Source organism: Ailuropoda melanoleuca, chromosome 6, assembly GCF_002007445.2.
Source record: "Ailuropoda melanoleuca isolate Jingjing chromosome 6, ASM200744v2, whole genome shotgun sequence".
Lineage (NCBI taxonomy): Eukaryota > Metazoa > Chordata > Mammalia > Carnivora > Ursidae > Ailuropoda > Ailuropoda melanoleuca.
In genome coordinates, this window is record NC_048223.1 from 20685814 (window position 1) to 20704808 (window position 18995).

Below are 18995 nucleotides of genomic sequence, written 5' to 3' on the forward strand. Positions count from 1 at the left end.
TCTGTGCTTGTCTAATGTCTGCTCAGAACAGTTTGAGACCCTGTTACTGTTTTAAAATGCATGCATGTTAAGATGAATCTCCTACCCAAGGAAAAAAATAAAACTCAAAAAGTTTTGTTTAAAAATAAAATCTGAATTTCCAAGGACTTTTTTTTTTTTTCTTTTAACCAAAAGATCTTAGATGCTGGACCTCCAGTTCTGCATATTCCCAATCACTTGGGATCAAGCAGAGGTTGCCAATCTTATCAAAGTGAATGGGTTATCTACTTGGCCCAGACCTCGCCACTTCCTACTGCTCCCCCAGGCTGTGGTTAATCAGACATCTCTATTGGCACTTCCCTGTGTTTTTGTTTATTGTTGGGTTTTATTTTGTTTGGAAGTAAAGAGTATAGTTGGCCTTTGAAAAACACGGGTTTAAAGTGTACATGTCCTCTTACACACGGATTTTTTTTTTTTTTGATAAGTACAGCACAGCACTGTAAGTGTATTTTCTCTTTATGATTTTCTTCATAACCTTTTCTTTTCTCTAGCTTACTTTGTGGTGGGAATACAGTATATAATACACATAACATACAAAATACATGTTAATTGACTTTATGTGATCAGTAAGCTTTCTTTTTTTAAAAAAGATTTTATTTATTTATTAGACAGAGATAGAGACAGCCAGCGAGAGAGGGAACACAAGCAGGGGAGTGGGAGAGGAAGCTGAGGAACCTGACGTGGGGCTCGATCCCATAATGACGGGATCACGCCCTGAGCCGAAGGCAGATGCTTAACCTCTGTGCCATCCAGGCGCCTCGATCAGTAAGCTTTCTGAACAACAGTAGGCTATGGGTAGTTAAGTTTGGGGAGAGCCAAAAGTTATACGTGGATAACTGTTCCACTGTGAAGGGGTTGGCGACTCTACCCCCCGCCTCGTTCAAGGGTCAATTGTATCGCTACATGTTTATCACACAAACGGATGTCTATTATACCCTGGTTTGCTTTAGTCATTTACCGTATCTGTCTGTCTCCTGTAGGCATGTGAATTTCTAGCCTGAATGACTTACAAAGACTTGGATACAAAATGACACTTGAAGAATGCTTACATTGGGGGAAAAAAAAACGCGCAAGGAGGGAAGTGGTAACAGGACCAAAAAACAAATGCTACGGGATCAAAGAAGGGGATTAGTATTATCAAATACGATCTCAGAGGGAAGGTGGGTCTTGGGGAAAACACGAGTTCTTGGAGTAGGAGGAGGACGTTTGGGCGAGTAAATGTCTAAACTATGTAAAACAAATAGTTGCCTAGAGACTCTTGACATAGTTTGTCCTGTCCCCAAATATAATCACACTACTCCCCTGTTTCATAGTTTTCAATGGCTTCCCATTGTCCTCAAGATAAAATCCAAAGGCTTTGGACTGACTGGCATCAGAAACTCTTTGTGACATGGCCCCTGGCTACCTTCCTAGTCTTGTTTCAGCAGAACAAGCCTCTCACGTTAGCCCCTGTGAGTTAGCCATGCTCAACGGCTTGCTGTTCCCTCGGTACCAATCTGGTATTTTGAATGCACTATTTGTTCAGATTTACCCCCTGCCCCACCCCACCGTTGCCTCTTCTGAGAAACCTTCTCTGATATCGTCTTCCTCCAAGGCTGAGTCTGAGGCTCCTTCAGAGGGTTCACTTAGCACGCTAAGCCAGACTGCATCTTCACCTTTTGCCCCTTGGGTTGTCTTGGTTTCCTCATTCGTTTGTCCCCAAGGGGACCAGAGTGCAGCTCTGTGAGGAAACATAGTAGGGCTTACTACCTCTGAGGGAGTTACTATATGAGCTGGCAGAGCACTGTAGAAATGTTCTTTCTCTCATGCAACTAAGCTGACAGCCAGGGTTTCCCGTCCCTCAGGGATTCAAGCCGACTCATCATGAACTTCTCTGAAAGGCCAGAGCCCTCTCCATGATTTTTGCAAATTCCTGACAACTAACTTCCTCACGCGTCTGTCCATCGACATTCCAGCTGTCACATGTGAGTCCTCTCTTCCATCTTCCATTGTCTTGGAGGCAACATCCAGCCTCTCTATCAGTTCCTTTGAAAGATCCTCTAGAAATTAGCTTTGTACTGATTTAATTATTTTATGGAAAATCTGAGGGGACAAAGGAGAGGTCACCACACATAGATGAATGTTCTGCCCACACATAATTCTCTACGATGCTCACCTTCTCCCTCAAGCCTTTGTCGGGATATACCCCTAAGCAAATCGCACCCTTTCTACAAACAAATAGGATGCCAGCTGTTGTTATACAATGACATTTTACACCACAAACTCATATTAACCCTAAGTCTCTCTCTTCATATATTTCTATCCATTTTATTTAGTTCTACCCTATGGAGTGATCCAAAACAAGTTTATCTTCTGCAAGACAGATTTTCAAATCTTTTCCATAGTACTGACCTTTTATAGGTCAAACATCTACATTATCTTTATCTGGGATTGGGGGCCTTGAGAAATAATTTTTTTATGAGAAAAAAGCTCACAGATTTTCATGGTATTATTTTTGAGTTTTTTACGTGCAAACTTTTTTTCAAGGTTAGCTTAGATTAATCCTGTGAAATCTAAGCTTTCTCTTGCCTTTAGGTGGATGAACACTTTGGGGACAAGTAAAATGGATTATTTCACCTGACTTATTTACACAAAGTAAAAAAACAGGTCACAGCCTTTTTATTTAAGCTGATCAACTTAATTATAACTCTTTGGATGCAAGCATTTGCAATGTTTTCTGTGGTTTGGGTGTAATTTCCTGCCAGAGAGGGATGTGGGGGCGGAGGGGAGAGGAGGGGCTGCTGAGTTTTGGCATCAAGTTCCCCAGTCCAGCTGCTCTCTGTTAAGTGTCAATGACCTTACTCAACAGCACCCAGACAGTCAAGGTCCCTATAATGAGAAAACCAAATTACAGGTATGTAATTCTCACAGTTTTCTGCCAGGATCTCCAAGCTGGTGACAAATTGATATACTACAGTCTGTATGGAAGGCTGGCTTTCAGAAAACAGGCCACTGTCAGTTGAAATGCTACACCTGAAGGATTGTGCAATTTCAAACCTCTGAGATATAAAAAACATCCTTTACCCAAGTCTCTTGTAGAATGGTGAACTGTGAACACATTTGTTTACGCTCGGAAAGCCCTGACAGAAAAACAAAATGTGAGAAAAATCTTCAGGCGCCAGGAACCAGGAGATCATGGAAAAGCAACTAACTATGGGAAGATAATGTAGGTCTCGGGATTAAAGTCTCAAACTGTGAATTTTATTATTCATTCTCTCGCCTAACTTGTAAACGTTGACAGTTATACAATAACTCCCTTATAACTACATGTTTCTGGAAGGTAATTTCCTAAAACAATAATAAAAAATAGTAGTCATAATAGTAAGAGAAATAACTAACATTAATTAAGATTTTCCTACGTGTCAAGTTCAGTTCTAAACGTTTCCCATGCATTCACTCACCTGACCCTCAATCACTTCATGATGTAAGGACTGTTATTGTTTCCATTTTGGAGGTGAGGATGGGGGGTGTGGCGCAGAGAGGGTGCAATTTGTCTGAGGTTGTAGAGCCGGAGAATGGCAGGACCAGGAGTCAACCCAGGCAACCTGCCTCTGCAACTCTTGGGCTCAGTCACCAAACTGGTTCTTTGTAATGCACAGTATCTTTTCCCATATGAGAAAAAGTATCATTGGTCGGTGTATCCCTTGACCAAGGGCTTAGCCTTGAATAAAAATAGATGATAAAATGAATGTCAAAAAAGTGAAGGCATGACTCAAAGCATCTCTTCTTGGTAGAAACAATAAATAGTCAAGCTGAAGACTTAGTTCCCAAGTGCAGAAATAGGCCCTAACGCTGGAGTTTATTCACTGGGTTCAAGGTCAGGCATGAGAATCTATATTTCTGCCGTTTCTCCAGGTGATTCTAAGGCACAGACCTGTGAGGAGATCACTGATCTGAGTTTTATTTTCAAATACTTATTGAGCATCTACTATTTGCTGGTTAAACAGCAGTAAAAAAAAAAAAATGCAGCCATGACTTCAAGGTGCTAAAAAATCTAGGTTTGTGTGGGGGTGGAAGGAAATAGGCAAGTAAACAACTATAACACAGTACAACAAAAAATCTCTGATAGAGTAAAGGGAGTGAGAGCAATTCCAAGAAAGGACAAGAAAATACTTTGCAGAGAAGCCCTTCAGACGGAATTATCTGAAAAGATGAGGATGAGTTACTCAGGAAAGGGAGGTTAGTGGAAGAAGGGCCAGGAGGATGCCTTCTAGACAAAGGGATGTATATTCATTCAAAAACAACAACAGCAACAACTATTTAGTGGACATTTGCTGCGTGCAAGGTATTGCTTACTGTGACAGACACAGAACATGCACAAAAGGACAGAGAGTTGAGAGGACGCGGCCTGCTCAAGGGACTGGGAGCAGTTGATTTTGTTTAGATGGGCCTCCAGCTTGAAGGGTGGTATGGTGAGAGACATCCCAAGTTGTGTTTCCTGAGAAGCAGACGCAAAGATGTAGATTAGCAAGTAGGTTGCTTATCTGGGAACGCCCCCAAGGGCAACACTTGTGGAGAAAGCAGGGAGGAAAGTGGGACTGTGCCCAGGCAGAAGCTGAGCTGTGAGGCAGCCCCACGGGAAGGTCTGGACCTGGGGTGGCCAGAAACTGCAGACTCTGTTTAGAACTAAAAAAGGAACCTTCTAAAAACCTAAAAGTGGACAAAACGATGGATGGGATACCTATCCATTGCCATAATGGGAAGTATGGCATACAACTGATCATTCTGTTTCAGATGCTTGCTGTTCTCTGAAGACTTGACCCCATGTCTCCAGAGGATTCCCCTTTCTTACCTCTTAACCCCTTCTGGTTAATAACCCAGGATCATGCACTGAGAGACAGAGATGGAGCCTTGTCTTCCGCAACCTTACCATGCTGCCCATGAGCTGAAAGCAGAGCCACATGTGGTCCTCTTGCCCCAGTGTGAAAAGCATTTGCTCCATGGTTGTGAAGTCAGTCAAGGGAGCCATTTTGTTTCTGTTATATTAAGTGACCGTCTGATGCTAAGAATTATATAGAATAAGGGGCACGTGGGTGGCACAGCGGTTAAGTGTCTGCCTTCAGCTCAGGGCGTGATCCTGGCGTTATGGGATCAAGCCCCACATCAGGCTCTTCTGCTATGAGCCTGCTTCTTCCTCTCCCACTCCCCCTGCTTGTGTTCCCTCTCTCGCTGGCTGTCTCTATCTCTGTCGAATAAATAAATAAAATCTTTAAAAAACAAAAAGAATTATACAGAATAATAAGTAGAATCACCCCAAATGGGTTACCTACCTATTCATAACCAGAATATTGATTTTTTTTTTTTTTTTGCTGATATCAGTAACAATTACATAGGATGCTGCTTGCAACAACACTTTTATCTTCAGGGGCTTATTATGCCCTTCATATAGTCTTAAGAGCCAGGTGGAAAGAAATTTAGTTCCATTTTGCAGGGGGACAAATTGTGGCAAAGCAATGTTAAGTGTGTTACTTGGCCTGATTTCTTCCAGTTGAGGGAACACTTGCATTTTCCACTTGCTATCTTGGATGGCATTCATTTGTGGTCACGTGTCTCATCCTGCACCGTTACATGGTACGTCCTTTGTGAGCTGGAGTGTCATGCCTCAGTCCCCTTTGTATTCCTCAATACAAGTCCTGCAGTTCTTACACATCTTCCCAGTGCTCACTTGACAAGCTGACAGGGGGAAGAAAATGAGTGAATTTTATAAAATAAATTGAGGGGCTCCTGGGTGGCTCAGTCGGTTGAGTGTTCCACTCTTAATTTCAGCTCAGGTCATGATCTCAGTGTCGTGAGACTGAGCCCTGGGTTGGGCTCCCCGCTTAGCAGGGAGTCTGCTTGAGATTCTTTCCCTCTGCCCCTCTCCAACTCGCATGCACGTACTCTCTCTTCTCTCTCTCAAAATAAATAAATAAATCTTTTTTAAAAAGACCACTTGAATTCAACAATGGAACAAGCATGTGCCTGGGTTGTCTGCCTCCCAGATAAGTGCTCGTTCCTAGATTCCCTGTGACTCAAGGTCGGGTTGATAGACCAGCAGCAATGCAAAGCCTTGGTCCCACCAAAGATCTACTAAGTCAGAATCGCCACAGATAAACGTACACCCACTACCTGTATGGTTCAACCATGACCCAAGTGCAATGGGCTAGAAGCTTATACGACAGCACTTAAGGAAACTGACACGAAGCAAATTAGTTATGGAAATCAATACTTCATTAAAGCAAAACTAATAATAGTAACAAACATAATACTGAGAGAGAACATTTATTGAGACTATGGCAGTACTAAGTATTTTATCATATACTTTATTATATATCTCATTTACTGTATGCCTGCTACTTTTCTAAATATATATATACACATATAAATTTTTCATTTATCATAGTTTTTCCCTTGATTCTCATTTATTATTAAATGAGACTTTATAGACACATACAACCATATGGGTTAAGTTCTACTGTTGTCCTCACTTCACAGATGAGGGATGAGGACACTGGTGTCCAAAATCCCACGGCTACGTGAGGAGAGGATGGACTCACACCTAGGCAGTCTGGCTGCCGAGCCCACGCACTTAATCGCCAGCTCAAATAGGCTTAGAATGACCTTGGTCTATACGTGTGTTTTTTTCTCTGTTCCTAACATCTACAGCAATGAAACTGCTTTGGCGAGCTAGTCCTCATGCCTAGAAGTAGGGGAAGGGAGTGCAAGTTGGGAGGTGCAAAGGGTCCACTCTGCATGGATTTTTGGCACCAAATCTTGCTTCGATCCAGGCCTGAATATCCAGACTTCAGCCCCAGCCTCCCACGATTTGAGCAACATCTTATTCCCTTAAACTCCTATGACAGCTTAAAACTTCCATTCCATTGTCTTGTGTTTCTCCCTCCCCCTTGACCCCTCATGCTTATGTATCTATATAAAACTAATAAAACCTTGAACAGGAAATATAAAATCACTGTGAAACCAAACCAAACCTGCAGCAGGACCTCAGAGGGCCCCGTGCAATCAGAGCTGTGTGAAGCTATTTTCTGGGAGCTGTAAACCTAATAGCTCGCTCTGTGCGAGGCACAGCTGCAAGGCTCCGGGGACAGATATGCCCCTTGTTGGAAAACAGAAGGGCTTGTAAAATTATTTTCACAAAAATTTTTTCTTTAATATTTTCCCAGCTACCTCAGGCACTCCTTCCCCTCTGCCCTACTTAGCTAAATAACTAGAGTCTGGGAGGAGCAATGATGAAGGAATAATGGTTTTTTTTTCCCATTTATCATTATTGATGAATAGAAAATTATTTTGATAATATTTTCTATTCCATGTTTGAACAAATGATTTATTTATTGTTTTGGGTTTTTTTTTTTAATTTAGGGATTTTCTTTCTTTTTATTTGCAGGGTGTTTATGTGTGGGTGTGTGTGTGTTTGGGAGGAGGTCATCCTAAGTCTGTGGCCTTAATTTTGCCACAGGAAGATTCTCTTGCTTCCAATGACCTTGCTTATACCCAAGGCCGTCGTCTCTCGTGTTTACCACAATGCCCTCTCCTCACCTCACGCAGACATGGCTTTACCCCAACTCTTCCTTCTTGTCCACTCTCACAGAAGCCGCTCTTCTCTGAACCTATATACCTGGACAGTTCTCTGTGTTTCTGGTTACTGGGATTATCTTTGGTGTGTGTTCCTAAGCCTGTTGTCCTGTTAAAAGGGACTGGATGCTCCTTTTATTTGGCTTATGTTTCCATTCCCTCAGGAGCCAAAGCTTTGGAATCAGCCACAGCCAGGTTCAAAGCTTGTTTTGGTGATTAGTACACATGTAAAATCGCCCTGAATGCAACAGTCCATCTCTCTCACTCTCAGTCGCCTCAATTATAAAATGTATTCAACGGTATGTGCCATCTTAATAAGTATTTACCATGTAATCGGTCTCTGTCCACATATTAACTTGTTTAGCCCTCATTTAACCTTCAAAGGAGGTGCAGTCAACATCCTGTTTTGCAGAGGAAGAGAAGAAGGGGTAAAATCATGCCCAAGTTCACAGATACAGCAAGTAAAGACCTGGAATTCACATGGGTGTTATGACTCAGGAGTCTTTGCTTTTAACTACCCTGTGATGAAATCTTCTAAACTATAGCATCATTGTGAAAAATGAAGAAATGACGAAGGTTAATTCTGTGGAAGGCCACCACTTGGCTCCGATATCGTGTGTAGTGAATGTTCTTTTTTTTCCACATTTACACTCAGTAAGGCGCTCGGAAAAATCGCTGTTTCTTCTGTCTCTTGGCTCACTCCAACAGAACTTATTGCATTTTGTCACCTCTGGAGAGAGCTCAGTTGGTTATTCTGTAAGGTTATGTTATCCTAAGTCCATAACCTTCAAAGTTCACATCAAATATCATACGCAAATATGTGGTTACCTGTATGCATATGTCTGAGTCTTGTCTAAGACAAGATTAAAACTTGTCACAAGTCTTTCATTTTTGAAAGATGGAGAAGGGACAGGCGCAAAGGAATGGAGTAGGCGGTGGAGACAGGTGCTGTCAATCTATGTTCAACCTTCACTATAACTCTCCTCATAGCTCCTCCCTCCAGCTCCTCGTGGACCCACAATAAAACAATGAGAAAGAGGAAACAAAGACAACAATTTGATTAAAATTACCATCTCAGGGCGCTTGAGTTCACTAAAAATGTAGCAAAGTAGATGTAGGTTTTCAGAACGCTGCTCTCCCTTAGAGTCAGCAACTGAAGTCCCGCATACTCACAGCAATGGTTCTCAAAGTATGTGCCCTGTCCCCATAACATTGGATCAGCTTGGAACCTGACAGAAATGCAAATTCTTGGACATATCCTAGACCTACTGAACCAGAAACTCTGGGGGAAGGGCCCAAAAATCTGTTTTAACAAGCCCACTGAGTGATTCTGATTTGAGCTCACATTTGATCATTATTGGTTTGGGAAGCTGTGGGAACAGTGGGTTGCAAGTTTTAAAACTATCGGTGTGGGGCGACTGGGGGGCTGAGTCAGTTAAGTGTCTGCCTACAGCTCAGATCATGATTCCAGAGTCCTGGGATTGAGGCCCGCATCAAGCCCCATACTGGGCTACTTCTCTCTCTTCCTCTGCTCCTTCCTCTCCTCTTCTCCCTACCCCCAACTCAAGCTCTATCTCTCAAATAAATAAATAAAATCTTAAAAAAAAAAAAAAACCAAAAAACAACTATAGGTGCAAGCTAAATATAGCCTACCACTTGTTTTTATAAATAAAACTTTATTGGAACACAGGCATACTCCATTTATTTATTGCCTTTGACTGCTTTTGTGCTATAATGGCAGCCTAGAGTTGTATGAACTGCAAAACTCTGCTGATCTCTAGCACTGCAAAACTAAAAATATTTACTAATCTCTAGCACTTTACAGAAAAAGTTTTCTGGTCCTTGGGTTAAAGAATTATAGGAATGAGGCTTCCCAACCAATCATTTGGAAGTGGCTCTCTCACATATATGTTTTATGACTTTGGAAAATTTCCTTCTGATCTTTGTTTCTCCTCCAAATGTAGGAAGAATAATCTATCCACTTTGCAGGTTGTGCTGATCAGTTAATCTATGCAAAGTTATGAGCAGAATTCCTAACATTTAATAATCACAAAATAAGTGGTAATTATTATTGAAACAATACTAGATAAAATTTAGTAATTGGTTAGTTTCTAATTAAGTTTGAACGAAAGTAGAAAAAATACCTGATTTATCAACTAAACTAATTGGTTTGGTAGAGACCAAAAAGAGTAGTTTAAGCCTACAGTCCTTCAACAAGAAAAATAAGTTTTCAAAGTAATATAATATGCTTTGGTTTATAGTTCAATTTTAACATGTATTTGTGTACTTAATGTCGTTAGCCTTTAGCACAGGCAATTAATAAACATTTATCTCTTAATACTTTAGAATTTTATAAGTCTTAGTCAGTGCTTTTATTTATTTTGAGTACAAATATAGAGAAATATACTTTTGGAAAAGAGATGTTAATTTAAGCACAATTTACACTTGACAATTTGTCTTTCCTGCCTACGATGGGGATTAGAGTTTAAAGCCTATGTGAATAATAAAAACAATGACAAGAACTACTATTCATATCACCATTACATCTTATAGATATATCTTGTTTTATATATATATATATATACATATATATATATATGCATGATATAAACATATATATTTTTTGTATTAACTGAAATGTGGGGTTAAAACTATATAACATTATAAATCTTTATATCTTTACCTTGAGGTTTAAAACAATAATGATTTATTATTTTTATTGTTATTTCTGATTCTGTGGGTTGACTGGGCTCAGCCGGGCAGTTTTCTATTCTCCGTAGTATAGCTGAGGTCACTTATTTGGCTGCATTCATTCGGGGGAGCTGTGCTGAGGGCTGGGACTTTCAAGACAAGCTCTCTTCTGCCAGGGCCTCTCTCTACACGGCCTCTCACCGATCAGTAGTCAGACCAAGCTACTTTCAGAACAGCAAGGGACTTCCAAGATGAGATATTCCAAGATAAGATTTAGTACGTAAGCACTTTCCAAATCTCTGCTTGCATCGAGCTTGCTAACGTCTCATTGGCCAAAGCAAGTCACATGTCCCAGCGTAGAGTTAACGTGTGAGGAGCGTGGGTGTACAAGGGCGCGAACACCAGGCATCCCGCTCATGAGGGGCCAAAATTCATGCCAACCACTACCAACATCTTCTGAATAAGGAGAATTTAGTGAATCTGGAAGATGGATTGGCTGACTAGCCTGTTTCCAGGTGTGTGGGTCCTGGAGAAAGGCTCTGCGCACTTATTTATTTCAACATGTGTTTGGAATCCATTTATAGAACACAAATTTGTTTCTGAATGTTTGTTTAAGGGCCTAGTTTTGAATAGCTAAAGCACAAAAGGAAGATCTATTTTCCATTATTCTATATCCTCTCTTAGGGATTTTGAACACAAAGTGCAGGACAGATGTTTTGGATTAGCTTACCATACTACACCAGGCAGACGGAGTTTGGAGTGCAGCCATATAATACACAAATTATGCCAGATTATTCTGAGATGAGTCAAAAGCCAAGCTTTGGTAATGAGAAATCAGGGTAGCATTTAGCTGGTATTATTGGTACTGCTAAAAAAAAAAAAAAAAAAAGTGGAAATTTCCACCCAAACCACCTGCTATAAACAGGATCATAACTATAATCAGATGCTACAGTGACAGCCGATTTTTAATCCATGGGCAAAACCTCTGATTCCTTATTACTTGTGCTGAATATTTTAGGAGGTTTACACTTTTTTTCTCAAATGATACTGGATTCCATTAAGATTATTCAAGATAATAAAGGTAATAAAAATAATAAGGTAATAAAAACAATAAAAAAATTAGGAAAATAAATAAGATGTCATCATCTCCTGAAGAGGCCCAATTAATTTGAATGAGTTAGATATCATTATAAAGCCTTCTGGAAATCTGTACCAAACTTGAGTAGAGATTTCATTTGGGGTCCTTGAGGGAATCTGCTCAGATATACTTGAATTTAAAAATGCCCTTCTCGGGGCTCCTGGGTGACTCAGTTGTTAAGCATCTGCCTTCAGCTCAGGGCTTGATCCTGGCTTTCTGGGATCGAGCCCCACATCAGGATTTCTGCTGGGAGCCTGTTTCTTCTTCTCCCACTCCTACTGCTTGTGTTCCCTCTCTCGCTGGCTGTCTCTCTCTCTCTCTGTCAAATAAAAAAACAAATAAATCTTTCAAAAAATAAATAAACAAAAATAAAAATGCCCTTCTTTCTTTGGGGAGACCATCCTCTCTGAATAAATACAGAACTTGATGAGTGATTACATGCTAGCCTAAGCAGCTGAAGAAGCCCTGGTGATTAGTGGAGTGACTGATGGGTTGGTTTCTGGATCATTCTCACTTCTCTACAATCTTAGTCTAGCTTCTATGGAGTATGAACCAGAATTTAATAATGCCATTTAGTTTGCAGATAATGCAAGTGGATATTTAATAAATAATTTATCTTGAGGGATGATGGTGTGACATAAGACTGCATTTGTGAAGATAGAGAGCATATAGATCATGGGATAGACTTCAATCCCTCAAGGAGCATTTCTGAGTATCTGTTATATGCCCATTGCAGGCACATCAAAAAATTTCCCCTTCTTACAGAGCAGTAGAGGAGCGGTTTCTGGAGTAGGGAAATGGATTGAGGTCAGGTGAGCAGAAAACGTCTGTGAATCCCCTGGATTATTTCCAAAATTTCTGAAGTATTCCCTTTTTTCCCCCACAGTTTTTGTTAGATTCTCAAAGGAAGGCAGTGACCCCAAAACGTTAAAGCCAGTAGAGCATTATGGATGGCTGGAGTCATGATTCTTTGTCTTAAAGCTCATTTTCTAGTCTAACCCCTTCATTTCTCAAGTGAGAAAACCTAGGCCCAGAAAGCTGACATGATTGCTTTGTTTAAAAATCACTCATCTGGTTACTGATAGAGCTCTGTTTAAAGCTCAATGGGTTTCACTACCTCTTGAGATGATAACTATAGTTCATCCAAATGTCTTATTGATATAAACATCCCACAACACAAAATGGAATTGCTGTTCTAGCTATAAAGAGGTGTTTGTTATCCTGGCAGGAAATATAACCTTTCCCCTGGTTTCCCCATTCTCTACCCCATCATTCCTGGGGAAAGAACGGGGGTAACAAAGAGGACTACTTGCTTGGCTGAGGGCCATGGAACCTATGGGGAATGGCTTCGGTGAACTGAAGTCCCAGGCAGAACAATTCTACCCACTGACTTCTATAAAATGGCAGCTGGGAGGAAGATTGTGCCTTCTCCTTTCTAAGTTCCTCTTTCCTGGTGTAGCGTATTGGATCTGTTGACTCGAGAATGATCCATAACAGTAGCATACTTAGTAGATAGCATGTTAAGTCAGAGAATTCAGGAGGATTCTGGAGGACCTTGGGAAAGACAAGACACAGTTGTGAGAAGGAAGCTGCACACTGCTTCCATTCCTCGGACCACACGAGTAAGGTAAGACGAGTTGTAGTCCAATCGAATGGAGCAGAGGGTCCAGCTATGACTGAACTGCCAGGACCTGCTTCGAGGTACATAACAGGGCCCCTCTTCATACGAATGTTGCCCAGGAAAAAGAGCCACATACAAATAAGTAAGCCATAGTTACGGGTGAGGAGCGTACTAGCTCTACCGGGAGTTAGGTTGGGGGAAGAGTTTGGTAGAGTTCTCGCAGTTGACAGTGAAAAAATCTACTCGCGGTATCCGTGAAAAAGGTTGTATTAAGTCTGCCTACATTGAAAAATTCTCAGGCACTGTATGTCTTTTTCATTGACTTCTGACATGATCATGGTTTGTTTAAGAAGCAAATGCATATCCATGCGCCTTTTCCCTCCCAGCTGACGGTCATTGCAAGGTGGGAAGGAAACCCAGATGGGGAACTTGTGGAGCTACTTCTCCTCATGGGATGGCTGCCATTTTTACACTGGCCTCGCTTATTTGTGTGGCTCGTGTGGATCCCTTGTTGTCCTTTGTAGCCATCGAGCTGGGAATACTTTCCCAACACAGCTACTTACCAATGTTGCCATAAAGACCTACGCATTTAGAACATCTCTTTCAAAATATTCCACTTCTCTAGTTAGGGGTCCACCTCCACCCAGTGTGGATTCATCTCGAGTCCAGGAACAGCACAAAGAGGGAGAGGGGTGTCCAATTCCAGGTTCTGTTTTAAGACTGAGACCACCACAAGTTCAGTCATTATCTCTAATTCCCCGTGTTTTCACCACATAGAGAAATTTTAAAAATGCATGTTTGTTAAAGCTTTGAGAACCTTGGCTACAAAGCTGCCTTGTAGGCATAAAATATTAATGCTGTTGGCACTGCCTGCTCTTACTTCCACCCACACGACGAGTTTTTAGACCAGTTAAACTCAGGAGACTTCTTTTGTGGGAAAAGAAGGTTAAGCTGTAACTGCATTCCCTAGACCTTATTGCTCAAGGAAATGTGTCCCAGGAGGACTCCTGTAGGATAGTTTAATTAGCCCCAAGGTAGAGCAGCGGCAGAAAAATTGGGGCCAAATTGGTTCTTGGCTTTGCATTAGTTCATCATGTTTGTCTGACAAACTGTAAACTCCAGGAAGAAAAATTTGGCTGCCCAGTGGCAAGGTGCTTGGATGCCTGATGTCTGGATGCTTGGATACACGTCAACTCCATTCATTTTTTACATAGGTGAACAGCAGTACTTTCAAAACACAAGTTTTAGATTCTACCACTTCTTTGCTTAAAACTCTTTGATGAGTCCATGTCACTCACCAAAAAAAAAAAAAAAAAAGCCCAGTCATCCTAGGATGAAATTCAAGTCTCTTTCTTACCCTAATCTATTTTTCCTGGCCTTCTCATTTTCTGCAGTCCTCTTTCTCCAGCCCTAATTGACAACATTTCTTTCTCTGAAATTGCTACCTTTATTTACACCACATTACTTGTCTCTCCAACTGGGATATCTGATGACCCTTTACAATCACTCAAGGGTCTCCTTCCTTTGGGAGATTGTCCTGGTTGGGCTCTTTCCAAATTAGAAAAATTGGCTCTCTTACCTGTGATTCTTCTGTCCCTCTATAAATGTCATTAGTGTGGACTTCTCTTAATATTTGAACTTTTCAGGAATCATATGTTGTCTGTGGATGTTTCCCCAGCATGTATGTGGAGGACATTGGGAATGCTCAATAAGGCATGATGAGGGAGTACCTGGATGGCTATTGGTCAGACTTTGGATAGCATTGCCACTGAGGGTGGTTCAAATGTCTCACCCTTTGATTGAGTGGGAGGAGTGCGGGTCAAATCTCTTCTTCTATGTAACAGTGCATAAAAAATCTTTTCTTATGATAACAAGTGTAATTTCTGTGTTATTCTATAGCACCAACTCCTTTACAGAAAAAAGATGGATGACATCTCCCACCATTTATAAAGTCTCACTAAATATTGAACAACACCAAAAGAATACTCACGTGCATTGACTCATAGGGTGTCAAGGTCTAGTACTGCAGCTTTTTGTGTTGAAAGGCAAAAGAGAGTCATGGCTGGGCTCGCCAACTGAAGTGAAATCTCAGCTTTGCCACCTACTAGCTGTGTGACCTCGGGCAAGTTACGTAGCCTCTTTCTGACCTTTTTCTTTCCCCACATATAAAAAAAGAGGATAGTAATTATACCTCCTTATAGGTACCATGAGACAAGGCGTCAATCTGTTCATATTAAAAGCTTAAATAATGCCTGGCAAAATGCTGCTGAAGCAATAGAAAATAATGGCAAAATTCAGCAATTTTAGGGCAGATAGATCTTCTGTTCCCCCATTTACTAGCAGTGAGACCTTAGGCAAGTTGCTTAATGTCCCTACACCTTAGTTTGCCTTCTGTCTAAGTTGGAGCTAATAATTATACTTCCTTCAACTTTACCCCATAAATGAGAGATCTCACTGAAAGCACTTTAATGTAGTAAGTGGCCAACAAATACTGCCACTATTGTTAAGCCATAAGATAAGCTCTTGACAAATATTTGGGACTAAATCTCAATTTGGGTTAATTATATAAACTTATTTCGCCAGTAGAGTTGAAAAAAAAAAGGCCTTTGGCATCAACAGATCAGCTATGGATCTAGAGTCATGGAAAGTTATACTTGTGGAATCTTAGAATAGAAAGCTATCATAAATTCTAACTGTTTTATTTTAGGCCATTGGTTCTCCGTGGAGCCCCTTCCTCAAGGTCTATTTGGCAGTGTCTAGGGGCTGTCACAACTGGGGGTGCTACTGGCGTCTAGCGAGTAGAGGCCAGGGATATTGCTAACCATCCTACGGGGTGCAGGGCAGTCCCCTATGACAAAATTAGCTGTCCCAAGAAGTCAATAGTGACAAGGCTGAGAAACTATGGTGTAGACTTAAGAAAACTGAAGCCAAGAGAGACTAAATGACTCGCCATGGTTGTTGGTTTGATGGCATTCTTTCTGGCTCCATCTGATCTCCTACAGGATCCCTAAACAAACCCAGAAGCCAGAAAACATTGGGAGCATTCAGACTCCCTTCTCAGCATTTCAAACTCCTCTGCCATAATATGAGATTACAGAACCCTTATTTACCCCACACATCAGTTCCCCCCATAGCCTACCATCCACCGAAACACACGCATGCGCACAGAATTTCGTCACTGTAAAAGTAAAGCAGAGAGTTTGACTAGTTCGAGCCAAGGCAGATTTCCCCCCGATCACATCTCTTTCAAACCAAGAGTTTCATTACCACCGAGAGCTCAAACGGGAGCATAGGTGAAACGGCAGTCCAGGGTACAGGTCTTTGTTGCTGTAGGACTAGAACTGGGCCAAGGTTCTCACATATGATAATCATGGTTTGTGGTAAGCAGGGTCCATAGACAATTGCAGAAATACTGTGACTACAGAATAAAGAATAAGAATTAAAAAGGGGATATGACTTGATGAGCAAGCCACACAAATTCACAGGAAGTAGACTTCATCAGTTCTAGTATCTGTGGTTTTCTTGAATTCTCTTCAGATCTTATTCTGGGAAAAGAAAGTTATCAGGTCAATAGTGTTAATGTGCTTTGTTTTGTTTTGTTTCTGCTCTGTTCTACACGAGCTGAATGAGGAGATTTGCACACTCACAATGGATTGGAATAAAGAAGAAAAAGAGGTCCTAAGAAGAAATCCCTGGTACAATTCAGGGAGCGATGGAAGAATGGGACGGAAGGAGCCAAGATGCATAGTTTTGCAACACTAAAAGAATGACCGAAATTAGTTTGTTCTCCTCTAATATCATTAATGAAACCACACAGTGATGTCACTTCTGATCACGCTGTAATTTGAGTTGCTGATCTTGCGATAACAAGCTTCCTTTTTGCGCATTCACAGCGTGTCTACAGTGGAAAAGACCTTCAGGTTAACAGTGAGTAGGTGGAACTCGTCAAGAAAAATAACTTCACCACAACAACAACAAATGACAGGAGAGAAAGAAACTTCTTGGGGAGAGCAGAGGGAAAAAAAGTGAAGTCTAAGTATTATTACACATGTGAAAGAAGAGTCATTTATTTAATAGGAAGTAACTCATTCACACGAATCTTACTTTGTGGTCCCTCACAAGTACGTAAATACTACCAATCAGTCCTCCACAGATTATCATCAAAACTTCTTGGGAAATGCCTCATTAAAGAGTCTTTAAAGATTAATATGAGTGTGCATTACTCAAATTATTTCAAAAAGACATTCAGCACTATCGACTGTAATATAAATTTCTTTCCCTTCCACGGGTACCACAGCTTGCCAAATTTAGTATGAGTTTTGAATTGAGGCAAAACATGAATCCTTTGAACGGTACTCATCTTTGCAAGAGAAAGCCATTTCCTGTTTCTAAGAGAAAGGCCGTATGTGGACTGAGGAAAACTGTTCTTTGGCATTAAATAGCTCTTCCCAGGTGTGTTTCCTGGAAATACTTCTATCTCATAAAACTTGATGAGAAGTAATTGGTAAAAACCAGTGAAGGATTCATAAATCCCAGACTTTGAAAGATAATTAAAAAAACAACAAAAAAACCCCAAAAAACTGATGCTCTCAAACCTTCCCCTCGATGTGCACGTTCATTTTTGTCTACGGCTTTATCCCTGGGGTTGTAGACTCTGTAACCCTTTTATTAAAAGAATGTCAGTGGTCACAATGGTTTTGTTTTGTTTTTTGTTTTGTTTTGTTTTAAGTCGGCTCCACACCCAGCATGGAGCCCAATGTGGTGCTTGAACTCATGTCCCTGAGATCATGACCTGAGCCAAGATCAAGAGTCGGACACTTAACCAACTGAGCCACCCGGGCGCCCCATATCATGGTTTCTAATTACTCATGTCATCAGAAAGATGCACATGTAACATATTCGGCGTTGTTAATTAGTTCATTGTCTATTGTCCGCTGAAGTTTGTCTCCACCAGTTGCTGGCCTGCTCAAGACTCGAGGTGTCTTTTTTTGGCTTTAGGCCAATGTGTTTCTCAAAGCTGAAGTTCCTGATCCACCGGCCTCATAGGCCCCCAGATGTGCTTGTGAAAACAATGTGTATTTCTGTGCCCGATCGCAAGCCTACTAAATCAGAACGACTAGGCAAGTGGAATTCTGAAATCCACACTTTAACCTGTTTCTTAAATGACTCTCGTCTGTTTAGGAGTGACTGTTAAAGATTTAAAGGCAAGAAACACAAGTATGCATGTTTATAAGTTGTAAAGGGCGAAAAAAACAGCATAGGGAGTCATTTTAGAGAATTGGATTTTTTTGAAGAAGCAAAAAGTAGACTGTAAAACCATGTGTGTTTGTGTGTGTTCACAACTAATTTCGATATTTCATCCTTTATCCAGGCTCCTTGCTTAACTAATTTCTCCTTACTTCCTGATTTTTTCCCCATTTAGTCTGTTTTAATACCTTTGCTACAAGAGGAGAAGGAAAACAAGGAGGAAGGAGAGGTGAAAGTAGGAATTTAATATGCCCTTAAAAGTAATTTAACATTTCTCAATATATCTATTTTGACCTTTTTAAGGCTGTTAACTGGCATTATCCAGTTTGTGTTTTGTATAGTATCAGATGCTGGGAAGTAAAAAAGTAGCTAGAATTATTTTTCAAACCTCAGTTAGCATTATTTACTCTATTAAATTGATGTAGTTATATCTGTGATTATTTTAAAGCAAGAGCACGCAAGAAGGGTACAGGTCATGTCCTAAACACGGAAGAAGAAATGTGAATTTCTCAGGTACACCTTCTGCTTAACCTGACTTGCCCTGATTTCGACACCTCTTCCGTTTTCCCTGCCGTAACAGGAAACTGTAGGAATTTTTAAAACATTTCAATACAATGAATCTTCTGAAAACTGCTTCTGATAGAGTAAAAA

General features: G+C 40.8%; 1 long non-coding RNA gene across 1 annotated transcript; it reads left to right on the forward strand.

Annotated features, from left to right (window-relative positions):
* Positions 1 to 1747: 1747 nt before the first annotated feature.
* On the forward strand, positions 1748 to 17786 carry LOC117802639. The gene is made up of 2 exons (XR_004626016.1): positions 1748 to 2003; positions 16719 to 17786. It is a non-coding gene; the product is annotated as an uncharacterized LOC117802639 (long non-coding RNA).
* The last annotated feature ends 1209 nt before the right edge of the window (positions 17787 to 18995 follow it).